The 12571-nt window shown below is 33.8% G+C and overlaps 1 pseudogene; it reads right to left on the minus strand.

The window, feature by feature from the left end:
* Positions 1 to 1404: 1404 nt before the first annotated feature.
* LOC143240455 (sulfotransferase 1C2-like) lies at positions 1405 to 9684 on the minus strand (annotated as a pseudogene).
* Between the last annotated feature and the right edge of the window lie 2887 nt (positions 9685 to 12571).

Below are 12571 nucleotides of genomic sequence, written 5' to 3' on the forward strand. Positions count from 1 at the left end.
GTTCAAAATAACCCGCCCAAAGATAGAACACAATAAAATAATAGTTACATATAGATACTGTTTCGATCTGTGATATTTTAAAAATTATTTTAAATTTGTTATACGCCCGAAAGATATCGCATTAGTAATTTTTAACAGTTTAAGTATTTATGCAAATGTTTGGTTTGTTTTGAATTTCGCGCAAAGCTACGCGAGGGCTATTTGCGCTAGCCGTTCCCAATTTTGCAGTGTAAGACCAGAGGGAGGGTAGCTAGTCATCGCCACCCACAGCCAACTCTTGAGCTACTCTTTTACCAACGAATAGTGGGGTTGACCGTCACATTATAATGCCCCCATGGCTGAAAGGGCGAACATGTTTGGTGCGACGGAGATTCAAACCGGCGACCCTCGGATTACGATGCGAGTATCTTAACCATCTGGCCATGCCGGGCCCTTGTACAAAGGAGTTGGGCTTTTAATTCAAGACTTTCAAAAGGTAAAATAATTGATATTAATAATAAAAACAAACTGGGCAAAAAAAAAAAGAAAAAGAAATATAAGCCTAATTCTGATATGTAAAGATTGAAACAAAATTTTAGTTCACTTGGTGAATCTAGTTTACACCAAAACCGTTGTTCAACTAATAGATAGTATAAGTATTATCCCCACCATCACCGTGTTTGTTGTATCCCAACCGGTCTAATTCGTCTTGGTATTGTCGAAAGTATTCAATGGAACTGAATACGGTATAGATAAGTGTGGTTGATGTACAATTATATTATTGTAATTATTAATACACTTGAACAATTTTATCATCACTGGTTGGCCAGTTCTTTGTATTTTGAGTAAAGTTAATTCAAGTGAAATATGTAAATAAATGTATTAATAATAAACGATCGGTGTCAAAATAATTAACAGTTAATAAATAATTATTGCTAATAAAAATTAATTAATTATTTTTGTTATGACGCAAATTTGACAGAAAATCAATTAAACTTCGCCTGCTTAATAAACTTCACACTAAAACAGTTGTTGTCAAGCGACTTTATAATTTAAAAAGGGCTCAACCACTACTAAATGTTGCATATCTAATCCAGGTCAAAGAACCCCGAGGTGGAGAACAGTCTGCTAAGTCACTGGGTGTGTCAGGTGTAATGTCGTTTATATAATATTACCTTCATCTCTCTTTCTTTGTACCTTCACTCATAAAGTCTTACAATTTTAGTAGCTGTGGTTCATCCCAACCTAAGTGCGGGATGGCCAAGTGGATAAGACACTCGACTCGTACTCTGATGGTTGCGGGTTCAGATTCGCAATTTTTAAGCTAGCATATGTGATACTGTTTACTGTCATAACTCGTGTTGCTTCCTGTTATATAAAGGTTATTATTTAAACACGTTTGACGTTTTAATCTACAAAGACATCTTATCTCTAAAATATATATATATATATATATATATATATATACCACTTAACCAGTTTTAATCGATCAACGTTGAATTATTACATCTAAGATTATCAGTATTTATATTTCATTTTTTAAGTCTTCCCAGAGTTTCCAAACATCAGTTCCTTTTGTTCTTTCAAAAAAAAGTTCATCCATTCGTTGTGCTTGTTCCTCCGTGAAATGATTCTTCCAGTCTCCAATTATTCCCTTTCTTATCAGATTTGGGATATTATCAAATGATTTTTTGGGAGTCCTTTAGGTTTTCAATAACGTGTTTTAGCCCTTCTGGGACGTTTGGGTCATTCAGTATAGAATCAGGGTCATTTTGAAAGTATTCTCTCACGCTATGCTCATTAGCTTTTCTCATGTAGTCAAAACTGCTGTGGTTTAGGACCCTTTTCATAAAATCTTTATCTTTTTCTAAGTTTTCCGCGTATTGAGTGCCAAGGAACTTGGCTATCTTCAACACCGCAGTTTGCATGTCCATTTTCATTTCTTCATAAGTAATAAACAAAACATTAGGGTCATTACGATGTTCATACCAAGATAACAAGTGATCAAAGTAATCTCCATAGTCTGTCTCACCCCTGATAAAAAGTTCAAAAAAATCGTTGAAAGTTCCATCCTGAAAGTTGTAACCAGGAGAATATTTTGTATGATAATAAAACGAAACGCAGCAGTCTTTAGGGTTTCGAACGACGTAAATGTACTTAGCCTCTGGAGAGTAAGGTTGAAGACGAAAAGGTAGGTGGGTCTTTATGGCTCCTGGACGTTTCATGTGTTTTGCAGAATCAGGACCCATCAGTTCTAAGAAAGGAGTTGCTTTTTGAAATTCGAGAAAATCCGTCAAAGGGATACCTTTGTTGAGGATTAGAAGAACGACGTTCTGCATCCAGGTGGTGCCACACTTGGGATACGTAACGATGAAAAGGTCATCTTTTCTAGGTTGATACTGCAGAGCTGCTCGAAATATATCGGGGGGAGAACATGGCAACCAATCTGAGGCCGTCTACATCCTGGTAATCTGGCTTCTTCTGAACAATGTAAGCTGAGAAGAAATATTGTAATTTTCAATATTAATTTTGTACATACGTTTACTTGATTGTTGAACATTTCTACAGTTTTTAACAAAACGATTTGACATTGTACATGTAGGCTCTTGACCTTTCTCCCCAGATAATATAATCAATGAAACTATTCTAAACAGTAATCTGAAATTTATATTTAAAAACATTAAATATCAGATATTCAGTACAAGAATCTAGTTTCATAATTTGGAAAATTCTTCAATTTCGACCCTTTCCTAGGTCAAGCAGTTTCAGGGATTCTCAAGATTAGCTGCAGCAACTTACATAAGAATTAATAATTTAAATGATTATTGAAAACAATATTTGCATTCTTTTTACATGATTTTTATTATTGTGAATTAACACAGATCATTTACTAGAATATACGTGAACAATTAGGCCAAAAACTAATAGCATCCCACACTATGCCACAGAGGGAAGGGGTTTGGGATCGGGCTCGATTATAAGGCAACTATGAAGTTTAGAGTCTAATTATGAATAAAAAATCATCACCTTATAATTGGGTCAATACAGTAAATATATTAAATTAGGCTTAATTTTAATCACCTGAACAAACAAATAAGACAATACAGTTGGTTTCTCAACATGTAAAGACTACCAGGAGTACTATCTCTACTGCTATCACTATACGCATGTATGTCTGCATGTTAAGAAAACTGGATTTTTGTTTCAATGTTGTTTTTCTGGTTACCTTACACTACACTAAAAAAGAGAGAGAGAGAAACTAACAAAACATGCTTGACGTTTATTTTGGTGAAACTCGAACATTTTGAAATAATTGATAATGCTCATTATATGGAATAGATTAAGGTACGCAACTAAAAATTAAGTTCATACAAGGTCATAGGTCAAACTGTACCTAATGTCTGTTGTACTCAAAATTGAACATTTTAAGGTTTACGTTGAATATAAATGTTTCATGAATATTCCGTGATGACGAGAAAACCTACTTGTAGAGAAAATATATGTGTAGAAACGGCTGGTATGGGTTGAGATCCAACGAATTAAAAATCACGAAAAAAATAAAAATAAAACGATCTCTAGAAATTTAAAGCAGACGACATAACCAAAATTTGATAATACGTGTCATCTTCGTTACGTACAGAATAACATAAAATTTACTTACACATTTTCCTTCTCCAAAAGTCAGATACGTATATTATAAGTTAATGGTTACCATTTGGAATACTTAGCTTAGTGTGACGAAACATTCTTGGAATGCTATATTTAAAGCCGCTCCCATACTAAGACGACACGAATTACACAATGCTCGTTATCACGTGATCTAATTTTCCGAACAATCGAAGCTCCAACTACTAACCTTTGCGCACGCAGGCAAAGCTCAACATTCAGTTTTGGAATATAGGTAGAACAGGCATGAATAATATTAATGCCAAATTTCATTCCGTAAACATAATCTACACTACTTTGTTAGGAATTAATCACATTTCAAAATATGACCTAACTGGATTTACTGTATGTTATCACAGACAATTATCTTTTGTCTGCATCATGAGTCATTCTTTAAGACCTTATGAAATAAAGAATAAGGTTGGAAGATTGCAAAAGTCAGTGTAAATAGGTATGATGACAGCAAAATAGTTATAATAACGGTGCAAATAAGTATAGTTAATATACAAGACTATTTAGTATGTTATTATTTATTTTCTTTTGGGACTTAACATTTAATGATTGTTTAGTTAAGGAAGAAGTATTGAAGATGGATTGTTTTAAAAGTGTTATTTGTGACAAATTTCTTTACGTAACTCTGTATGAGTGGTAAATTGGGTTTTCAGTTACATTGTTGCCTAGGTGTTATTAATATATTTGACTTTTTGTAACTCGAAACTTCGGTATTTTTCTCGTTTCTTTAGCTGAGTATTATTGTATTATAGCGCCACTGGTGTAGTTTATCGAACATTCGAAGCTTCAGTGAACTATATATATATAAATGACACGTGAGCAAAGGTTAAGTTTTGAAAAAGTAAAGTGAAGTAAAATTCAATCATAAAAAAATGTTAGAAGGCGTGAAATAAGCCAGTGTGTTAGTGATTAACCCTAACGGGCGATAGTTAAATGAATCTCACAGTTTTAGAGGTGAGGAAAATAATTTGTCTCGTAAAAGGGCGTTCTAAAGTAACTGAGTCTCTCTTTATGGACTTTGACGAAAAGGAGACAAGTATTTAAAATTAGAGATACAACATTGGTAACCAATGGAGTAACGTAAGTGAATTTATCGCGGATTGTACAGTAAGAAACAGAGTAGAGAAAAATAATTTTCGTCTTGTCAGTTGGATTTAAAGCAACTGAATTAGCCCAGTGACGTTTGACGAGAAAATAATATTATTTAGAGTTTTAGATAAAACTGTGATATCTTATGATGTAAATAATTTTTGTACATATGTTTGACTTGTTTTGAACGTATATGTACTATTTTAAAAGAAATGAATTGTGTGCTGTCCGTTTATTGTTCGAATTTATCGCCAACAAGTCACAGTCACCTACTATATAAGAATCCCAACCCCTTATGTTCTAAAACCCTGACATGTATGATAACTATGCAAACGGTTATGAAGATTTAATTCTTTCTAAGGCACTTTGTACTGGTGTGTTAAGAATAATAATTACAAACGTTACATATTCGTTCTTTTGTGGCTGTTATTATTTAAATCTTAGCCCACTTGATGATAAAAATCTCTTCTAACTAGTGAAAAGGTTCAAGTCTTTTTTTAGAGAATGTATACTTTGTTTTTTGATGTCATTAGCAGCTGGGTTATTTTAAAGTATTTTACCAATACCATTTTCGACACTGGATACAAATGTGAAATTGAAAGTGTAAAAGCAGTAGAGTACAAACTGAAACATATTTATAGTATTAATTAAATTGAGTTGTAGTTTATATCTGCTTGATGCTAAGTTAAGATGTAAAGTTTGTTTATTTTTTTTAATTTCGCGCAAAGCTACACGAGGACTGTCTGCGCTGGCCGTCCCTAATTTTGCAGTGTAAGACTAGATGAAAGACAGCTAGTCATCATCACCCACCGCCAACTCTTGAGCCACTCTTTTACCAACGAATAGTGGGGTTGACCGTCACATTATAGCACCACCATGGCTGAAATGGCGAGCATCTTTAATGCGACGGGGATTCGAACCTGCAACCCTAAGATTACGAGTCAAACACCTTAACCCACCTGGCCATGCCGGACCCATAGTGTTTGAAAAGATAGGTCTACACAATTTGATGATAACGTATTAACTTTTAGAAAATAAAAGTTTGGAGATAGCTTGAATGAAAGACATTATTATAAACGTACGACATTTCGATAATAATATATCGTCGTTATAATTCACTTTGTTTTTGCTTTTCAAGAAGTGATATTTATAAAAAACAACTTGGAGACCTTTGGCTTAAATGGGTAATGAGGAAACTTTTTTTATAGTTGTAGAACGTTTCAACAATATATCGTAAGTGAAGAAGTACATTATGTTAATATAAACAATGACTGAGGCATTAGGAAAAGTTTTGTTTATGGTGGAACATCAGTAAAAATTTTCCTTATGCTTATAAATCGTTGTTTGTTAACACACAAATACAAGTAGTTTAAGTAGACAATAATATGTATACAGTACATGTACAAAGAGATCACATGACCACAGATTACTTAACTTGGTAAAGATAGGTTGGTGTTCCAGTGTTTGGTTTAGAGTAGAACTTGTTCAATTAAGATGCTTTCCTTTATTTTGCTTTTGTTGATGTTTGGTTCTATGTTTACAATGACAGTATTTTATATAGATATACTATGTTTTTTGTTAAATGATAGCAAACATGTCCTTAAACATGAAATTCCTGTGGACTTTAAATTCACTCTAAAACACAGCCATAAACCAGAGTCTTCATTGAATAAAAATTACATAGAGTCGCAAAATACCAATTATATTTATAAAATAAAATATAATAACTGTCAGTGGCGTACTTAGATAGAGGCTTGACGGGGCTCAGCCCCAGGCCCCATTGATAATTTTATTCCATGTAAAATTACATGGGATTGGGGTCCACAAAAAATTAGTCCTTAGGCCAACACAACTTTAAATCTGGCACTGATAACTGTCCAGAATTGTAACTCAGAGACTAACAAAAAGCTGTGTTTAGTACAGGATATATAAACCGGAAGAAAACTAAAAATTGATTCGTTGGACATAAAATAAAACCTTCTCATGTTTACCACCCTTGCAAATAAAAGAAAATTACAGTAAATCTGTACAAAACACTAATTTTTATCAAAGAACCAAATATTAACAGATACAAGATAAAGGAAACCATTCTTAGGTGAACAAAAGACTCCATTCCAAACCAATACTTCAGGGTATCAAGATGCCTTTACCTCTTTGTTCCATACTGTAAATATATTCCTGTACGTGTGTAAAATACTTTCACCTGGTGGTTACATAATAGTTGTAATCATGTTTTTGTTTATTTACCCACTGAAGCAGTCTCCAAATTTTTTATATTTACACAATATACCCTTAAAGATCTATATGAATATTTATAGCAAATATGGTTAAAGAAGAATTTACTATTGTGGCAGTATTATCAGATTTATCTAAATCATTTATCTGAAGGAACAGTAAGTTGTTGAAAACGTTTAACAATGCTAGGAAACAAAAGTAGAATGCATAATTTATTGAAAATGGTTTAAACAACAAAACATCAGATGTTAATATACATAAACCATATTCTTCACGACTCCATTCCAAGACCACTTTCATCCTCATAAAACAAATCGTACAAACAGATGGTATCATAGCTATTGGCCCATACCGAGAATTTCAATTATTTTAATTGAAAATGTCAGATTTATTGTAATTTAAATGTGTGGTTTATTGAAAGCTTTGTTTATTAATCTTGAACGGATAGATTTTGTTCATTTTCATAGTAAAATTTAAAATGTATAGAATAATAAATATTCGTATGTATGTGTGTTTTCTTATAACAAAGCCATAATTGGTCTATATGTCGAGTCCATCGACGGGAATCGAACCTCTAATGTTTGTGTTGTAAATCCGTATTACTGCTGTACAAGCGGGGAACATATTCATATGACTGGAATAAGATTTGAGAGATGTTCTACAGCAAAATTTCTGTACATAACAATTGAAAAATAATACATCAGAATGAACATGTTAAAGTTATAAATTTAGAGGTGTAATAAATGACAAAAGTAATAGGGAAAGTGTCATAAGTTAATGTTATTTATCCACATGCACTAATATTGTTTTGGTATTACCCAGAATATAATATTTTTGCTGTGGCTGTAAATAAATGAAAGAATAATCCTCGGCTTAAATTATTGATATTTTGTTTGTATGTTTGTTTATGAATTTCGCGCAAAGCTACACGAGGGCTGTCTGCGCTAGCCGTCCCTAATTTATCAGTGTAAGACTAGAGGGAAGGAGCTAGTCATTACCACCGACCTCCAACTCTTGGGATACTCTTTTACCAACAAATAGTGGGATTGACCGTTACATTGTAACGCCCTCACAACTGAAAGGGCGAGCATGTTTGGTGTGTCAGATTACGAGTCAAACGCCTTAACCAAGCTGGCCATGCTGAGCCTCAATCTTGTCTGACTCATGATCGAGTGAAATATATATTTTTTATCAATTTTAATTTGGAAAACTTTCACATGAACCAACAGACACACATACAGCCAAAAGGAATATCAAACACACTGGCAAGCTTGGTAGAGATTACCGAAAATCCCATTTCACAATACTCTAGAAAGTGCAATGCTTTCCATTTCTTTGACTCTTCAACATTAATTTTGGCAGTTGAAAAATGTCTCCGAAGTTGTCCAGTTTTCACATTGATATCTTTATCAGAAAAGTCAATGACAATATGAGTCAAACTTGGCATTCACTTCCAAAGTTCTTCTGTTGTTACAACTACTGTTTGGATGAATAATAACTAAGATTGACAGAATTTGATCCATCGCCTTTGAACAAGTCTCCAGTTCTTGATGAAAGAGAAAGATATTCAAACGTAGCCCTTTTTACTTTCTGTCAATGTGAGACCAGCATCCTTTGATGTCTCTCCTGGTTTCCTTTGTCGGAACTTTACTCTCCCTCTTCTCTCCATAGAAATGTCCGTATCCTCACACTTTGTAGTTGCATAATAAATGACTCTTCATAGTTTCATTGCGCTGACCTTCAAGAAAACTAAGAGCTTAGGCCTTCCCACTGCACTTTTGACGACTGATTCCAAATGTTTTCAAACAATTTTGTGTGAAATTTTCTTCCTGGACTTCACACGAGAACGAAAGGTAACTCAAAAAAAAAAATCACACACAGAAGACAACAAAATATGAGCTGATCCTCTTGTGTCCACAATTTTTTTTTGATCGCACAATACTTCAAGAGTTGAGGTCAGCTTTTAAGAATTTGTCTTCACTTGGTTCATAGTGTTATAATGAGCACTGACTCATGTCAACATTCTCCATCAGTATTTCACATGGATGAGGCGAGACTGAAAAGAATGAATAGACTCTCTTCAAAGTTCCAAAAGTCAAAGTTTCAGAGAATCACTTGCACAAGGCATAAACCTTGTTTAATCCGAGTTAATCTTGGAGTTAATCCGATTTTTGACTGAACACTACTATGAATCTCAGCAATAGTTGCAGTACTGCCCTATCCTTGACCACGACACAGGTTTATATCCAGCTCACCTCTCCCCAGAGTTTTATAATATCCTGTGAGCTCAGCAGCAGTCTTTCCGGCAATATGGAAGAAGACCAAGAATAATTCCTTTACTTCAACATCGTCACATTCAACACGCACGTATCAGATCACTTTACACATCTGATCAGTGTGGGACCCATCAAGAGTGCTGAGAAAAAGAACTCCAAAATACTTTGCTTTCTTGGTATCAGCCACTACTTTTTCTTTGACGTAATTCTCCAAAGGAGAAATGAACTCATTCTGAATTTTTGGAGACAAGTACGAAGCCACGTTCCTCCCAGATAGAGTAGAATGCTTCATCCTTACGAAATTTTCTTTCAAAGCTGGATCATAATTTGACAACAACTCTACAAATTCTACGAAGTTTAATCTGTGTGCTGATGACATGTCTTTACGACCACGAAAAGGAAGATTTTTGTGAGCCAGAAATAACATTACGTCCAAGAGGCGATCTAAAATACCCCTTCAGTTCTTTTCCTTCTTGTCCATTGCTGCTTGATAACCTTTATCAATAGTTTTTTGAAGCTTCAACGCTGCTCCCAAGGTTTTCAGTTTCTCCATGCATGAGAAATGCTGCTCAGAAGTCTCATTGTCAGATACCTTTTGGTTTAGTTTACATCTTACTTGAAATCCAATAACAAAGCTGGATGTTCCAATTCATTTGTCATCAAGAGCAAACAGTCTGCAGCAAAAGAAAATACTTTCTTTTCATGGAAAGTAAACAATCTATGTTATCAAAACTTTCTCGCCTTTTGGCAAAGCCTTATAGAACCATGCAGTAGGTAAACTGTCGACTCTTCCCTTTAGATTTCTCTCCTTGTATTTGAGTTGCGTTGAAAGTCATCCCTATTTTGGAAGAGTTCACTTCCCTTCTTAATAAAACCAACTCAATCATTTGAAACAAGGATTGACCAAGCAGCAACATCAGAATGAAATAAAAATTATCCGTCTTTTCTTGTTCATCAGAATCTTCCTCATGTTGGTGTGGACTTCTGCTGGCGTCTTCTTCCTTTTCATCAGTTTCGCGGCTTTTAGAAGAGGAATTGCTGTACCCCAATCCTTACTTTCATTCTCATTTGAATGCTCTTGTGAAGATGCTTCTTGTATTTGCTCTTCATATTCACCAGGCTGAATATCTTCAGGACTTTCTCCTATTGCACTTGATGCAGACAGTGTCAAGTGAACAAGATTTGGAATGTCAGTTGCAGCTAGCTGGCTATACACAACAAACTGATGACTAAAACGTCAATAAACGTTCGTTTTTCGATGTAGTTTTCATTAAACATTTAATTTTTCGTTTGTAAATTTTATATTACCAATAAACATTTATTTCATAGTTTAAATTAACATCAAGTTTTGTAATAGTTTAAACATTTTAAATTTTTGTTCTTACTTTGGCGAATTATACATTTGGTTTGAAAACTTGAAGTAGTATTTCAACTCTCCCGATGGCACCTCTCTCCTGGCTGTCACCTAGGGTAGACTGTTTCCTTCACACCACCCTTAGTAGGCCATTTTTGATAAGGTAGTATAGTGTAAATTTGTAATCGCTAGAGCACTTTTGTATAACGTGCTTGTAAGACAACAACAACTCAGCTAACAAATGTAAAACTCAACCATTAAAACTGGAATTTTTAGTTTAGTTAAAACATACGGTAAATAGTTTTTCAGTGTAGAGAAAATCATTTTGAATGTGCCATGCCAAGTGATAATGAAGTGGCAGAAGAATTATCAGCCTTCCAGTATGACCAGTATCAGAAGAGATACAAATCTGGTTCGTAACGAACCTTAGGACGAGCCAATCATTGCTGCACAAGAACGAATGCTTTTTGAAACAGTTCGGTTTATTCATTAGGATATTTACTAGAAGTGTATCTTAACGTGTAAATTCCTCTCAGTGTATTACTTACAATCATTGATGATAAGTTATTCAAAGTTAAAATTTGTTTAAACCTGACATTGCCAGTTTCTCAAGAATGCCACAGAAATGACCACAATGTTTATCTGAAGAGATGTTGCAAAGAGGTTGGACTTCCTGAAAATTGTAGAAGGATTTGCACAAATGGAATAAAATAACTGCCACTTCAATTTATCATAACATTAAAAAGCCTGCAAATTCCAAAATTTATATTTCAAAAAGAGGTAAATTTGGTAACCCAAGGCAGATTTCACATAAAGCATATTATACCTTGTGTGATGGATTTATTATTATATATTTATTTTAATATCGATGTTTAAGTTATACATATTTAGAAATGCATATATCTTACACTGTTTAATGTGTATTGCGAAATTAACGCCTGTTCACTAAATTTGTAGAATATTTTTGAGTGTAAGAATAAGCAATATACATTGTGTTAAAGCACCAGTGGTATCATCAGTATTGTTAAGAAAGCTGAAATTTCTAGAAACTCAAGCTTATAAAATTTACTAAACACATCGTGCCAAAAGACAGTATTTATTATTGGTTTGTTACAGTTGGTATACTATAAATTTCAAAAGCTATAACTGTGATTAATGTTTGCTAATCAGAAAAAGTACAGATATTTGACCAAAATGTTTACAGATTTTTAACGTTAAAAACCGTTTAATTGCAATGGATTAACACCGGACGTTAGTATTTTTACGAATACATTGTATAACTTTAGCGGTAAAAAACTCGTGTGTGATTACCGAAGAGGTAGCTAGCTACTCGTTAATTAAGTGAATTGTACCTACATCAAGTCAGGTTTATTTTGCTCATCGTGAACGGTCGATAAAATACCCAGTTGTAGACGAAATAGAAGACTTAGTATTGTTTGTAAATTAAAATATACAAATAAAATATTAAAATAAAACTGTATATCAGTTTTGCTAGAAATGATTAAATTTTATACATATCGACATTAAATTGTCTAAATTACAATTTAACTAAATTTTATGCTACTTGAAATCGTAATACCAAAAATAGACTGGATGCTCATTCGAGATAAATTATAATACGTATCCAAGAGACAGCAAATCTTGTAAAACATTTCCTATTAAGACATTAATATTTTCTGTAAATTTTAACAAGCATGAAGTTGTTTCAATGGCTAGGCTCATTCTAGAAGACGTTGAAAGAGTGCGAGACGGTTTGCGAGTGTCTTGGCACGCAGTACATATTACTTGTTTCATCAGTTTTTAAACAGTAGCCTAATCAGTCATTCCTTCGTAAGCTAAGAGATGACAATTTGTTTTGTTTTTGAACTAGCTGTTCATAATGTAGTATTGTAAGACTAGAGGGAAGGCAGCTTGTATGCAGTATAACACCCACCACCAATTCCTGGGCTACTTTTATCAA

The sequence above is a fragment of the Tachypleus tridentatus genome, chromosome 13, assembly GCF_004210375.1.
Source record: "Tachypleus tridentatus isolate NWPU-2018 chromosome 13, ASM421037v1, whole genome shotgun sequence".
Taxonomy (NCBI): domain Eukaryota; kingdom Metazoa; phylum Arthropoda; class Merostomata; order Xiphosura; family Limulidae; genus Tachypleus; species Tachypleus tridentatus.